The sequence below is a fragment of the Grammomys surdaster genome, unplaced genomic scaffold, assembly GCF_004785775.1.
Source record: "Grammomys surdaster isolate TR1022 unplaced genomic scaffold, NIH_TR_1.0 126163, whole genome shotgun sequence".
NCBI classification, from domain to species: domain Eukaryota; kingdom Metazoa; phylum Chordata; class Mammalia; order Rodentia; family Muridae; genus Grammomys; species Grammomys surdaster.
Window position 1 is genome coordinate 9,592,615 of NW_021620970.1, and position 14,290 is coordinate 9,606,904.

The 14,290-nt window shown below is 43.3% G+C and overlaps 1 pseudogene; it reads right to left on the reverse strand.

The window, feature by feature from the left end:
• Positions 1–304: 304 nt before the first annotated feature.
• On the reverse strand, positions 305–1,197 carry LOC114612473 (annotated as a pseudogene).
• Between the last annotated feature and the right edge of the window lie 13,093 nt (positions 1,198–14,290).

The following is a 14,290-nucleotide window of genomic DNA, read 5'->3' on the forward strand; positions in this document are numbered from 1 at the left end:
TCTTGCAGTTGCCCAGCTTCAGGGGACCTTGTGCAGGTGGGAAAAGGTAGGGGGTGAGGGTAAGGGCGAGGCTCCTGGCTTCTGGTCCATCTGGGTTAGAACTTCTAATAGCAGGCATCACGGGTGATTCAATTTTACTTGGGATGCTGCGTGAGTTCAAGCTCCTGGGAGTCCCTGTTTTTCTTGGTTTTCTGCGGTTGGGTACGGAGCTGCTGCCTGCGACCTGCTCTAGGCTCGGTTCGCAACTCCACATTTTTAAGAGCAGCAGACAAGTCAGTGGGAAACAGGACTGCCGCTCTCCCACTTAGTCATCATCTGAGCTCTCAGCAGTCCTTACGTCGGCAGCCACTTTCCAGTTCCTGCACTTGCTTGTCCTCTCCTGTACCTCAGGCTCAGGCACAGGAAAATGGACACTTTTCTCTTTCTTTTTCCTTTTGGTTTCCTTAGTGTCTCTTTTCCTCAATTTCCTCAGAACTGCTAGTTGTGGAATCATCTGACTGAGAAGTATCACTTTCTCCCCATAAAGGTAAAGAATTTTTAAGAGACTCTTTCTTGCTCTTGTGTGGTTGTTTCCTTTTCCCGGTACTAGAAGTTCAAGTTTCTGCTGAGAACTCACTTGAGGAAACTGCTATTATGTCCGTAGCTACCTTTTTGGTTTTCTTCTGGTGTGTGTGTGTGTGTGTGACTGTTTTTCCTGCTTCTTCCTATGGGATTTCTTTTTTGACTTCTTATGTTTTCGGGATTTGGAGCAGATGATTTTACCTGGGAAGATGTTTTTTTTTCCCCTGTTGATAATGGCTTGCCTATCACCATTGTCTGTTTCAAACTCTTCAGGATACACCTCTTTATAACCACTGTGACCCCATCTGTCTGCTATATTGGATCCATAATCATGTAACATCTTGTTCCAGGATTTAGCCTTAAGAAAAATCATCTTCCAGGACCCCAGAAATTTCATTCTTTGACCTCCAGTAGTCCCTCTGACTTCCTTCATCAAAACCATCACTTCTCACGCAACTTGAGCTGCTGGGTACTGTGTTCCTTCTGGTCCCCTGGTAGACATCCTCCATCTGGTAGACATCCATTCTCTAGTTCTCTGATTTTCCACCTGTCAGACTCCTCCTGAATCTTATTGTGAACGTCTGTATGCCAGGTGACCTTCCTCAGGAGGACTTTCCCCAGTGGAACCCATGACATTCTTTAATCGTGCACCGAAGCCTCGGGTGGTGGGGTGGGAGAAAAGATGACGACTTCCTTCTCATAATTTTTTTTTAAAAGAACAGTAGCACACTCAGAATGGATGAAAACTTACCCAATACAATAAAACACTTATGATGATAACCGCGCAGCAGACAGCAGACAGACAGTAGGGTGCTGGAAACATTACCTTTAAGATAAAAGGCAAGGCAAGTGCTCCAATCCCTCTCTGTCCAACACTGGCCAGCAGAGAGGCAAGACAGAGAGGAGACAAGAGCAGCTTCACTGTGTGTGCTGAAGGAAGGCCTGGGGAGGTAGAAAGCAAAACTCCACAGGGTGAATTGCTAACATTTACAAGAAACTATGAGGAAATCAACTTCATCCTACTTGTCAACACTGACGAGTAATTTTCTTTTTAAATCCTTTTTAAAGATTTTTATTCTTATGTGTAAATATGTGTAAGTGTGGGAAAAGCATGCACATGTGAGTGCACTTGCCCGCAGGGGCCAGAAGAGGGAGTCAGATCCCATGGAGCTGAAGTTACAGGCAATTGTGAGCCAGCAACACGGGTGCTGGGAACTAAACTCAAGTCTTCTGCAAGAGGAATAGGCACTCTGAATCACTGGACTATCTCTCCAGTCCTAGGAGTGAAACATTAAGTATCATTCTTAATAGCATAATTTAAAGGATCCTTAAATGGCAAGACATGATAAGCCTTGTTATAATCCTATGTTGCTTTGAATGAAAAAATGTGATGGGTTTTTGTTTGTTTGTTTGTTTGCTTGATCTTCTTATATTTTATTTTGTTGTGTTTGGTTGTTATGTCTTAGAAGTCTGTTCTTTTCTGAGAGACAAAAGGGGAGTGGACCAGGAGAGGGGGGAAAATGAGAAGGGAATGGGAGGAGTAGAAGGAGGGTAAACTGTAATCAGAATATATTGCTTGAGGAAAGAATCTATTTTCCAAAAAAAAGGAGAGAAAAAAGATTGTTCCTATAGCAATGAAGGTCTGGTGATCACTTGTGCACAGCCGGTGAATTACAACAGTCTGCTGGGAAAGCTTGGGAAGGAATCATTTGCAGTCCACAACACTTGTGAAGTCCAGAGAGTAACAACAAGCAGAATAATAGAACAGATGCTATCAGAACTATCTGTGGAATCAGTCAGTAGAAGAACAAAACCAAGGTAATGGGGGGGGGGGGAGATGACCTCTCAATCTCCTGGTCCCACTGCCTGCTGCCACACACACCCCAACACCTCAACTTTATGAATTCTCCCTCCAGAACCTTGAGCCAAAACACATTCTCCCTTGGGTTGCTCTTGGTCGTGGTGGTTTGTTACAGCAACAGAAAGATAACTAAAACAAAACTTTAATAAATTTTTATTTTTAGTAAATGAAAACAAAGATATATATCATGATCATGGGTTAGAAAATTCAGTTTGTAAAGACATCGATTTTTTTTCCAGAATTGAGGCCATCATAATAAAATCTTAATATTTAGTTTATTGTTTGCAGAACCCAAAAGCTTGTTTTTAAATTTATATAGAAATACCAAAGAACAAAGGAGAGAAAATATTCCTGGTGATGCTGTCATGTCTCTGCAGCATCCAGTAAGAAGGCTGTTTTACACCCTGGTGCTCATGCACCATGGTTCTCAACCTGTGGGTCACGACCCCCTTGGAGTTAAATGTCATTTTCATAGGAGTTGCCTATGACCATAGGAAAACCCAGATATTTACATTGCAATTCCTAACCATAGCAAAATTACAGTTATGAAGTAGCAACGAAATAACTTTATGGTTGGGGTCACCACAACATGAGAAACTGTATTAAAGGGCCACACACTAGGAAGGTTGAGAGCCACTGGCCTGACATGGATTGGAAATTATCAGGTTGAGACAGCTGCAGGGATCTGAGGTTCTTCTACACACTACCAAATCCATCTCAGTCTGAAGAGTAAAAACATTTAAGCTTAACCAATCAGAAACCCCCACTAACCTCTAGCTAGGTACTTTCCACTGGACTGACCTAATTAGGATCACTGTTCACTTTAACCAAATATTTACCTTGTCTTTCTTCCCTGCCCATCTGGTCCTACTCTCTGTGCTCTTTGTTAGAGCCCAAGAACCAACTATTTGCCTTCTGGATTGACCCAGTACCTGAGCTGTTATCTATTCAAAGGAACACTTTAAATTTTTTAATACTCTTAAGCTTATCTTCTGACAGAACAAAGGTAATAGTAACTGTAAAAATATAAATATTTCTACAGTTTTTAAATCTAAAATTTGTATTTAAAAAGTATTTTTAGGCTCACAAATACAGATGTTCGGTTAAATAGTGCTGAGATGATTAAACAATACAGAAAAAAAAAAAAACTGGACTTCAACCTACTCCCCAACATCAACTTCAAGATTAAAGTTTCAAAAGCAAAAGGTTAAAACATAAAATTTCCAGGAGAAAATCAAGGCAAGTATCTGAATTTCCCAAGGATAAGAAAGAAGTTTGTAAATAAGATTCAAACACACATACACACACATACACACAGGCACACGCACACACGCGCGCACACACACATGCACACGTGCACCATAAAGTAAAAAAATTAATACATTGACTAAAATTAAGAAATTATGTTGACAGGAGGCTGGGGAAGGGGCGGTGTAAGTTGGGTTGCCTGAGCTGGGATCCCCAGGGGTGCGCATGCGTGGGGAAGGCAGCCACAGGAAGATCCTGGGGCGCTGGCATCTGCTCTTGCTAATGCAGAGAGCTCTAGGTTCAGCGAGGGACCCTGCCTCCAAATGAGGTAGAGAATGAAAGGGGAAGAGCACAAAGTCAAATTGTAGGCTTCTCTCTGCCCTGCCACACACACACACTACACACAACCAAGAAACAAAGAGACACAGGACAGAAGGAACAAAGAAGAGAGAAAGAAAGGGGAAAAAATGAAACAAACAAACAAAAAAAAAAACCAAGAAACTCGTTTACAGAAGTCTCATAATAGAAGAGAAAACAAAATCTAGTCACAGAACTAGAAGAAATGTTGGCAATAACTGGTAATTTGTATGATTTAATTTTTTTAAAGCAAAACAAAAAAAAAGCCACTGACCTCTGCCTTCACGAGAGAGCAAATGTGAATGACCGAAGGATGTCCAAACTCATTAGCAACAAGGGAAACACAAACTAAAGCTTAACCAGTCCCAGCCTTATTAAAAATAAAAGTCTAAATACTGTGCCTTGGTGGGCATACAGTGGGAGCAGACTGAAGCTGACCCCTTGGAAGATTTCATCTCCTACGGTGGAGACTGGGAACCTGACAGTGTGCAGCCACAGACCGGGCTCTGCAGAGAAAGTCACGTGTGAAGTGTCAGGTGAACAGGCAGAGTTGACTGTTGCTCAGTCTCCTGCCACCAAGTGTGGGCAGTCAGGGTGCTACAGTCTGAACGAGGGACACTACAGGGGCAGAGACCCGTGAGGATGGCCTCACTAATGAGTAGACAGGAGAGGTCATCTAAGCTACTTCTGGAACATTCTGGCAACACTGTTGTTAGCCTCCCAACACCTTATAGGGAAGTTGCGTAGGGATCTCTTGGTTATGGGTTCCTGGAAACCCGAGAGGCTTTCCTAGTTATAACGGTCACTTTGAGTAAAAGTAAAGTCAGTCACCTGCTGTACATCCCACCCATCACCCTAAGGGCAAACGGTGGAGAATATTTAGTACATACTGTGTTATTATATATCTATAGTGATAGTACTTAGTCATAGGCTCATAGAAAAAACTAGGAAAAACCTCAAATACATACCAAGAGTAGTCTAGACAAGTAATGTAGGTATATTTATGTTAGAATGCTATAGAACAGAGAAAATAGATGAAATTCAATTGCATGTATCTATATTTTTAAACTGATGCTACAATATATGTTACCTCAGTATGTCACCTCAATAACATAATACTGAGACTAAAAAGTCAGTCACAAACTTCTTGAAACACAAAATGAATTTATACATCACTTAGGAATATTCTTATAAGTGACAAAAAGAAAATCAATACAGTGCTTGTCGGACAATAATAACTTTTAAAAATATTTTTAAGTGTGTGTGTGTGTGTGTGTGTGTGTATATACCACATGAGAGCCAGTAACCTTGGGGACGAGAAGAAAGATTGGGTCCCCTGGACTTGGAGTTACAGGCAATTGTGGGCTGCCCAACACAGGTGCTGGGGACTAGACTCAGGACCTCTGCGAGAGCAGCAGGCGCTCTTCAGCCCCAGTGATGAGTTAAACCTCAGTGCGCATGTCCTGGAGACTGCAGAGGGTGAGTACACTCTAAAAGGCTCATAGAGACTCTCGGAGCACTTTCCTCTTCCTTAGCCTGAGTGTGAGCACACACGCACTTACCTCAGCATTAGAGTTTCCCCACACGTATTCACTCTTACATTTTACTGTTAATTAAGACATTTCTGAATTTTGAAAAACCAGATAACAGATGTTCAAAGATGTTCAAGGATTTATCCTTGAAAAACAAAGGATAAATCTTTCAGTGGATTTCAACTCTCATCCTTGCAATAAATTTCAAGAGACATCGTTGTTAACTCAAAGACACAAGTCTCTATTTTTATTTGGTCTCTCTCAGCCTCTCTGTCTCTCTTTGTGTGTGTCTCTTTGTCTCTTCCTTTCTGTGTGTCTCTGTCCGTCTCTGTGTCTCTCTATGTCTCTGTCCTCTCTCTCTCTCTCTCTCTCTCTCTCTCTCTCTCTCTCTCTCTCTCTGTCTGGGGGAAAGGTGGATGTAGGAGTGTCCCTGAGGGGTGCATGCATGCCCCAGCACCAGGCTAAAAGTCATAGCACGAGTTTCGGGAGTCAGCTCTCTCCTTTCACTACACATGTCCTGGGGCCAAAGTCAGGTCCCCAGTCTTGGTAACAAGAGCCTTTACGCACCGAGCCATCTCTAAGGCCCTTTTGTTTATTATTAGTGTATGTTGGGTGGGTACATGTGCCATGACAAGCACATGATTGCACACATGTGGCAATCAGCTGACAGCTTTAAAGAGGAAGTTCTCATCTTCCACTTCCACGTAGCTTCCAGGGATCAAGCACAGGCTTGAGTGGCAAATGGCATTATGTCCTGTGCCATCTTGCCACCCAAACATGAATCTTTCCATGGGCCAGCATTTAGGCACACCTGGCAGTAGGCGTTTGTATAAATGGCCTCCACTCTTCTGAATCCAGTCAAAGACTAAATAACAAAAGAAGCTGTGGCCATTGAGGACACATCTGTCGCCTATGTGGCATTTTTTTTTCTTCTCCAGTGGAAGCTTGCATCAGATTCCCATGCATACACACGCGTATGTGAGGACTGTTGACCCAGCTGATTGGAGCTGTTTGATTCTCCATAAACCAAGGAGAGGCCGGAGGGATTCTCACCTTCAGCCTGTGTATATACCCTCTTGGCTTTCCTGCTTGTGCAGCAGGAGGCCTTTCCAGACCAGCTAAACTCTGCTTCCTCTTCGCCTGGAGTTCACTTCGGCCTTTTCCTGTGTGTGCGTGAGATTCATTGCCTGCTCATCTTGATGGAAACACAGAGACTTCAAAACCACTGATAGCTATCAGCCAAACACCCACAGCTCCCAACACAAACATCCGAAGAGAAACTTCCTTTCTTTGGATGCTCTGTGAGGGGCAGAAATAAATATTGTTGCCTGGGCCCAGGGAGAAGATAAATCCTTCCCTGTTACAAAAAAAAAAAAAAAAAAAAAAAAACCACAACCATGAGAGAGAAAGAACCCGAACACTATGAATAACCCTCATCCTCCTGAGTTGCAGGAATCCCAGCCCTGAGATACTCACATGAGTCTCCCCACACCGTTCCAGCCTAGAGCACTTTGCAGTCCAGAGTCAGTGCTTGTCTAAGACTGTCTCTTTCTTTTCTTATTTGGCATGTCTGGTACATCTTTTATCTTCAACACTCAGCATAGTGGCTGGCACTTAACACTGGACTCTGGTGACAGATGAAACCTTCCTTAAGCTGTCTAAGAGAAACCTTGCTCGTTCTAACCAAAGGAAAATGGGAGTCAAGACTCTAAAGAGACACACCCAGATCCACAGAGAGAATAGGAGAAGCAGAATCATTTGTCTTCTGAATCCCATCCCTATTTACTACCAGGTATGGAAACTTCTGGAACAGCTATATTTTATCCCAGTTCTCAGACTCTTCAAGTCTGCATCTCTGCCTTGGCAGAAACAAAATGAGCCAATTAAATGCTTGCCACTAGCTTATTTTGGAAACTTCATGGAGTGTGTGAGAGTCCGAATGAATTTCTGGCCACTATTGATTACTTCACACTCAGAGGGAACCGTTCAAGCATGTAAGAAAGTGAGGAAGCTAAACCTGTGGCCGAGGGTTATTAATATTGTAATGCTTTTGCTTATTGGTGCAGAAAGGCAACTCCTGGCTATATAAGGGACCAAAGCTTTTAAGGCTCTAACAGAGAAGAAGAGAGAATCCTTCAAGGTAGAAGGACAGTCCAGCCAAATACTAGTTTACCTAATTGCCTTGGAACAACCAAGATAACCCTGCTTACTGTGGGAGAAAGAAAATCGATAGACTGTATTTAGAGGAAGCCAAAGGCACAATTGGGTCATTCTCTGTGTGGCTAGTAGAGTGGTACCTGGGCACAGATCCCCAGAGGAGCAGCATCAGGTAAAAAGTACTCCACACAGCCTAAGATAACCCATGAGCTTCCATAAAATAGATCCTTGTAAAACTTAGGTGTTTCAGTGCCTTAGAGAATGACACATGCCTAGGGGCAGTGGAACTTATAACATTTTCTCCAGCGAGAGGGCATGTAACCCACTGGTAAGATTGCCCAGGCTCTGGATGACAACATTGGTTCTCACAGAGATTTCTGGGACATGAATCAAATCTCTCCTGTTTCTCACGGAGATTTTTCAGTATTCACTTTTTGCACATGTCCATCCAAAAGTGGCTGCACTATCCATCACATGGGCAATTGCTCTAGCGAACACAGGATGTTTGGAAGAAATCGATGTCATTGTTTAGTCACTAATCCAGGACTGACAAGACAACAGACTCATGAAACCCATCCTTGGATGGTTGTCATGCCTGTGTTGCCTCTACATAGTCACCTCTGAGCTGTGATATGTAAGAAACTCCTGATGGTTGTGAGAGCCTCCAGGTGAAATTCAAGGCATCTAAACAGTCTTGTATGTTTTAAGGCAATTTGTGTATCAGGTTATCCCAATACAGCATCAAGCTAAAATACTTCTAAAGCCACTTCTTTATTTCTTTGACAAGGTCTCATGATGCAGCTGTGGCTGACCGCCAACTCATGATCCTCCTGCCTCTGTTCCCCAAGTGCAAGGGTTACAGGCATAAATCACCATGCCCAGATTTGAAAACAGTTCAAAATGAAGCAAAATAGACCTTTTCTACAGTGTGGATTTTCAAAGCTAGAATTAATTTATTCTCTAGAGTAAGAGTTGTCCTAGTTTTGAAAGTGTCAGCAGCCTTATGGTTTGTTTTAAAGCATTCCATACCGCTTCACTTAGCTGTCACATCCTCAGTCACCTCCTCTCCCCATCATGACTCCTGGTCTTGTCTCTGCTTCACTTGCTCCTCCTCAGCCTCCCACATGCTCTCTCCCACTCTCCCATGTGTTACATCTGACATCTCCCCGCTGCCTGGGGAAAGAGTACAGACCCTTCACCTTCCGATGTCCTGCCTGGTCCAGCTAGAGTCCCTCTTCATCAGTAGACCTGATGCACCATGTTTACTTTGTCTTTCTAGTTACCTAAAGTATCTTTTCTTGGCTCCTTTAACAGGAGAAATTCTACTTATTCACCGATACCCAGCTCCTGCTTCTTTAAGCCTCCCTCTGCTCAGGCAGAACCACCTACCATTCTCTGTTCTTATACTGCTTTCTGGAACAGTTGTGGTTGTATGTTGATCACACTGGCACACTTCCATCTCCTAAGGACAGGAGTCTGACTGGGCCTTTTCTGTATCTTCTGTGTATCCACCTATAAGAGAAGCAACAATCTCCATTGAAAGAATCAGTTCTATTGGAATTACAGAGAAATTACAGTGCCCCCTCCCAATAGTCAACGTTTGGATTCTCAGCTGTATCAATGACTGTACTCCAAAGAAAGTTGAGGCAGAAGTATTGCTTCAATGTTAACAGAGGCAATGTACCGTAAATTAGCATGTATAAAAATCAATTATACTTCTTCATAAGACAGAGACAGAGCAGCAACTTGAGATTGTCTTCACTGGTCATTTGTATTTATCCGTTCATTATAAACCTTAATTCTTTCTTTTACTTCAAGTCCTGATGATCAGTAACTCCTGCTCTTAGATAATTCTAAGGCCCTCCTTGCAAGTCTGGGTCTATAGAAGCGTGATGCCCTCCACACAGTTTATGTGGGACGGGCAGTAGAACTCTGGGTTGTTGGATGCAAATCAGGCACTTTGCCAACTGAACTATACCCCAGCCTTGGATGCATTTGGAGAGGCTTTTTTTTTCCTGTATGGATGATCAAGAAGAAACTGGGAAAGACAACTGTTTGCTTATACTCTTCTCTTTTCCAAGCTACATTCCAGCTTTTGGCATCCTTTCTATTTCTTCCCCTTGGCTAGATGCAGGCTTTTAGTTCCTCGGCTTGCATCTGTCCTTGACTTACGTTGATTTCCATGTTCTTGTCTCAGTGTTAATGGTTAACAGAGCATGTACCGTAAATTAGCATTTATAAAAATCAATTAGACTGCTTCATAAGACAGAGCAGAAACTTGAGATTGTCTTCAGCAGATCATTTGTATTTATCTGTTAATTATAAACCTTAATTGTCTCTTTTTATCATATTAATTTGCACAAATTGTTCAACTTCAGAGTTTAGCAGTTTTCAAGCCCTTGAAATACAATTACTCTCTTAGCATTCTTTTCAGAGACATAGTGTTCATTAATGATTAGGCTGGTAAAATTAGCAGTTCTGATAATTGGCCTTGGCTTCTCCTTGGATTATTTTCTTTCTTTCCCTACTAAAGTTCTGGTTCTCATAATTACACATGTCTCTTGGCTTCGTCCTGTGCCTGGGCTCTGTTTTAATTGGCCTTCATGGTTCATAAGATTTCACAGGAACTGGGCTCAATGTAGAAAGTACTTCTATGCCAATGAACTGATTCCAAATAGGTTTGAGTCTTTTTCCCCTCTTGGACTTTTCTTCTGTGAGCTCAGTCCACACGTTGAAACTCTTCATATCAAAAGAGTTAGATGTGAATGGAGGAAAGAGAGCCCACATTCCAGCCCCACCCACAAAACACTACAGGCACCCACCTTGCAAGCTGACTGGTTCTCTCCTTGGCCACCTTTCAACTCAGGATCCATTTTCTCTCAGCCTGACAGTCCCTTAGAAGGACTCATATATCACACAGCAGGTATCCAGAGACCAAATAGGATTTGTTCTTCCAAGAGGATGCACAAATCTTGATTAAGTAGACAGTCTACCGTAAAGAATAATGCACCCTAACCATCCCAGAACTAGTCATCCTCCTGCATCAAAGAAAATTATAGCTTTCTGGCACTCTCCAGAGGCTGCTTTCAACTCTGATCTTATTGGTTGACAGTCTGCATTCTCAGTCCCCAAGGCTGCAAAGCTTGGGAGAAGGAGAAGAAAGACACCTGTCCCCTGCCAGACCACAGTTAGCAGAGCTAAGACTCCTGTCCAGATTCACTGACTGTGCCCTCTTAAACAGAGGTTCAAAACATGTGTAGTGATCACCCAACATTATAGAAACAAGTGTCCAAGTCTTTGACTGGACATCTAGGCTTATTAGCTCACTGGGCAGGTGCTCCTTCAGAAGACACCTTTCCGAAGTGAGGCCAAAGATTTCCATACTTTACCTGAGTCAAAAACCCATGTGAGTCAAGACCACAAGTCTGCAAACTGTGGCTCTCCAGGATTTTGTTCCTTTTATTGGATGGGGAAGAAGTGCTGGGGAAAGATAGGGCAGCCAGAAGGCAGCAGGAAGTATGGTTCCACCATGATCCTCAGGCCACCCTCAAATTCTTCCTCTCAAAAGATTCTTCCACATCCACTTCTGGAATAGCAGGGACCACACAACACCACACCTGGCTTGAGACCAGTGTTTTATGTCTGTGAGTGAGAGGTTGCCACTCCTCAGAAGGGAAAGGCTTCCGAGGGTTCTCCCTGCTGCCATTCTCTGTTACTTGGGGGATCAGGTTGCTTTTAAGACAAGGTGTGTGTTCCACATACTAAGTACCTGCCAGGCAGATCTCTGGATGTTCTCAAATGGCCTGCTTTAATCCACACTGGCTTGGAGCAGCTTATGCCACAGAAATGTGGTCAGGTTACCTCCTGACAATCTCTCCCCACCCTTGTTTCCCCCTAATGAAGCACTCTAGTCTCTTGTGCTGGTGCCACAGGATTCTGAATCCTGTGACAGAGTGTTAAGCTATTCCCAGGGAATGACAAATGTTGGCTGAAAACAAGCCATTCATCCAGCTGTGCAGCTCTGAACTGTCGATTTTCTAAGTTGCAAGACAGAGATGGGGATGCGATCTACCCAAAAGGTGAGACCAGAGTGCATCTCAACAACTGGGATCTAAGTCAGGAGAGGATGGAAGGAAGCTGGCCACAAAGAACCCTCTGTGTAGACAGCTTTGCAGGCAAAGCATGGTGGACAGTGGAGTTGGGGGTAAGAGGATGAGGCTCCATCTTATGCTAACTGCGATGCTGTCTTTGACTTTATTCTCTTGGGATATTTTTTTTTATAGCTGGGGGTTTGGTTTGGTTTGGTTTGGTTTGGTTTGGTTTGGTTTGGTTTGGTTTGGTTTGACCCAAGGCTAGATTGAAACTCATGATTCTATCTCAGTGACTGAGTGCTGGAATCACAGGTACATGACAGAGAGCTGACACCTTTTGCTTGTCTCCTCAAGACCCACAAATCAACCCAGTGTAAGGACATGCAGACCTCCCTTGCCAGCAGCTCCCTCACTTCCTTCTCATCTACCCTCCTTCATAGGAACCATCTTGTCTCCTCTGTCGCTCAAGGATTGCCTTCCTTCCTCCTTCAGTGTCAGCAAAGCATAAGCCCTTCGAGGTTCAGCTGTGAGTCCTCCAGGGTTCAGCTGTGAGTCCTCCAGGGTTCAGCTGTGAGTCCTCCAGGGTTCAGCTGCCAGTTGTCTGACATCAGTATCTAAGGACAGCAGCCAACACTGGGCTAGGGATCAGTAAAAATTCAGCCACTGGCTGTCATCAGGTTCCCGAGGGGGTGAAATGAGAACAGTGACACCAGCTCCTTCCACGTCTCAGACTCAGCTGAGAGCCAAGCTTGCAAATGATAGAGAGAACAAAAAACAAATCTGAACTCTGCCTTAGGCTAGCCTGGTGCTCTCATGCAGGGCACCTTGACCCCTCCCCTCACTCCCTCTGTCCGTCAGACAAGTCAACATGACACAAATGCCGCATGTTCTCACTCATGTAGAAACTGAAAATGTTGGTGTTGGTCACGTAGAAGTAAAGAAAAGAATGAAAGTCAACAGAGTCTGAGAAGGAGGGGGATGGGTAAAGGAGGAAGATAGATCATAGGCACCAAAATACAGTCAGATAGGAGTCGGGCGTTATAGTGTTCTGTCACATAGAAACACAGTAATAGCAAACAACAATTTAACATACACTTCAAATATCTAGATAAAGGATTTCAAATATCCCCAGTATGGTGAAATAACAAATATCTGGGGCAGAAACTATATTTATTTTATAGTGTATTCAGTGAATGTGGTTAATAGCTACATAATTTAGTTGTAAAACTAGACTTAGACCCTAGTTCAATTTGACCCTGTGTCTTAAACTTTTTTTTCTTTTTACTTTTCTTTTTTTTGTTGCTGTTTTTTTTTTTTTGTTGTTTTTTTGTTTGTTGGTTGGTTTTTTGTTTTGTTTTGTTTTTCAAGACAGGGTTTCTCTGTGTAGCCCGGGCTGTCCTGGAACTTGCTCTGTAGACAAGGCTGGCCTCGAACTCAGAAATCCACCTGTCTCTGCCTCCCAAGTGCTGGGATTAAAGGTGTGCGCCATCACCACCCGGCTTGACCCTGTGTTTTAATGAAGGGAGATGTAAACCTGAAAATTACGGTTGCCATCCGGTGCCCTCAAGGGAAATCAGTTAAAGTAGTCTCCAAACTGGAAGGGGTGTGGCCACAATGTGCTGAGAAATAGCCTGGTCCGGCCAGCTTTCCAGGTTAGTCCTGCGTTTGTCTCAATCTAATGTCTTGATTGGATTGTGAACTTTTTGAGGTCAGAAACAGTGTCTTTTCTGTGTCTTTCCATCCTAACCTAGAGTAAACCTGACCCAAAGTACAGAGAGAACACAGTTGAACTGCACTGAATCCAAGCCTACTTAGGCTAAGGACATCTCTCCTGTTCACTGCCACTCATCCGGTCTTCCAAATTCTCTTTGAGGGAGAGTGGTGACACAGTCCTCAGAGGCCACAGTCTCTTAGAGGCCACAACCTTCCTTCTCTGGAAGTGTTTGTTTTGTTTTATTTCAGTATATTGGCATGATAATTTTCCCCATAAGAAACACACTTCCTCTTTTTAATAACTTGACAGCCTATTGTTTAAGCCTGAGGGTGAGGGAAAGACCAGAAATAATTTACAGAGGAAACTTGGCTCAGGTGTCTTCCCCAGATGCTATTGGTATCGTGAGACCATCAGAGAGGCAATTCATGTAAACATATGCTCACACAACAGAATTTCAGTGGGCTTTGTGTTTCTACGAGGGGTTCAAATACTAACATTTGCCATCTGGTCTGTTTGGATGGCTGGGAGTGGTGTCTGCCCAGCATCTGGGTTCACTCTGTATTCTTCAGACATTTACAGAACTTAAGCACTGTGCTAGGCACAGAGGAGACAAAAATGAAAAACAGCCCTCTCTGCTCTCATAAGGGAAGTTACAGGCTAACAATAATAATGATGATAGTAATAATTGCACTAATAATAATAATAATAGCACAATGGTGCCATGAAACAAAACTAAACTTGCTAAGTGAGCCTGGCAGTTGGAACAAGG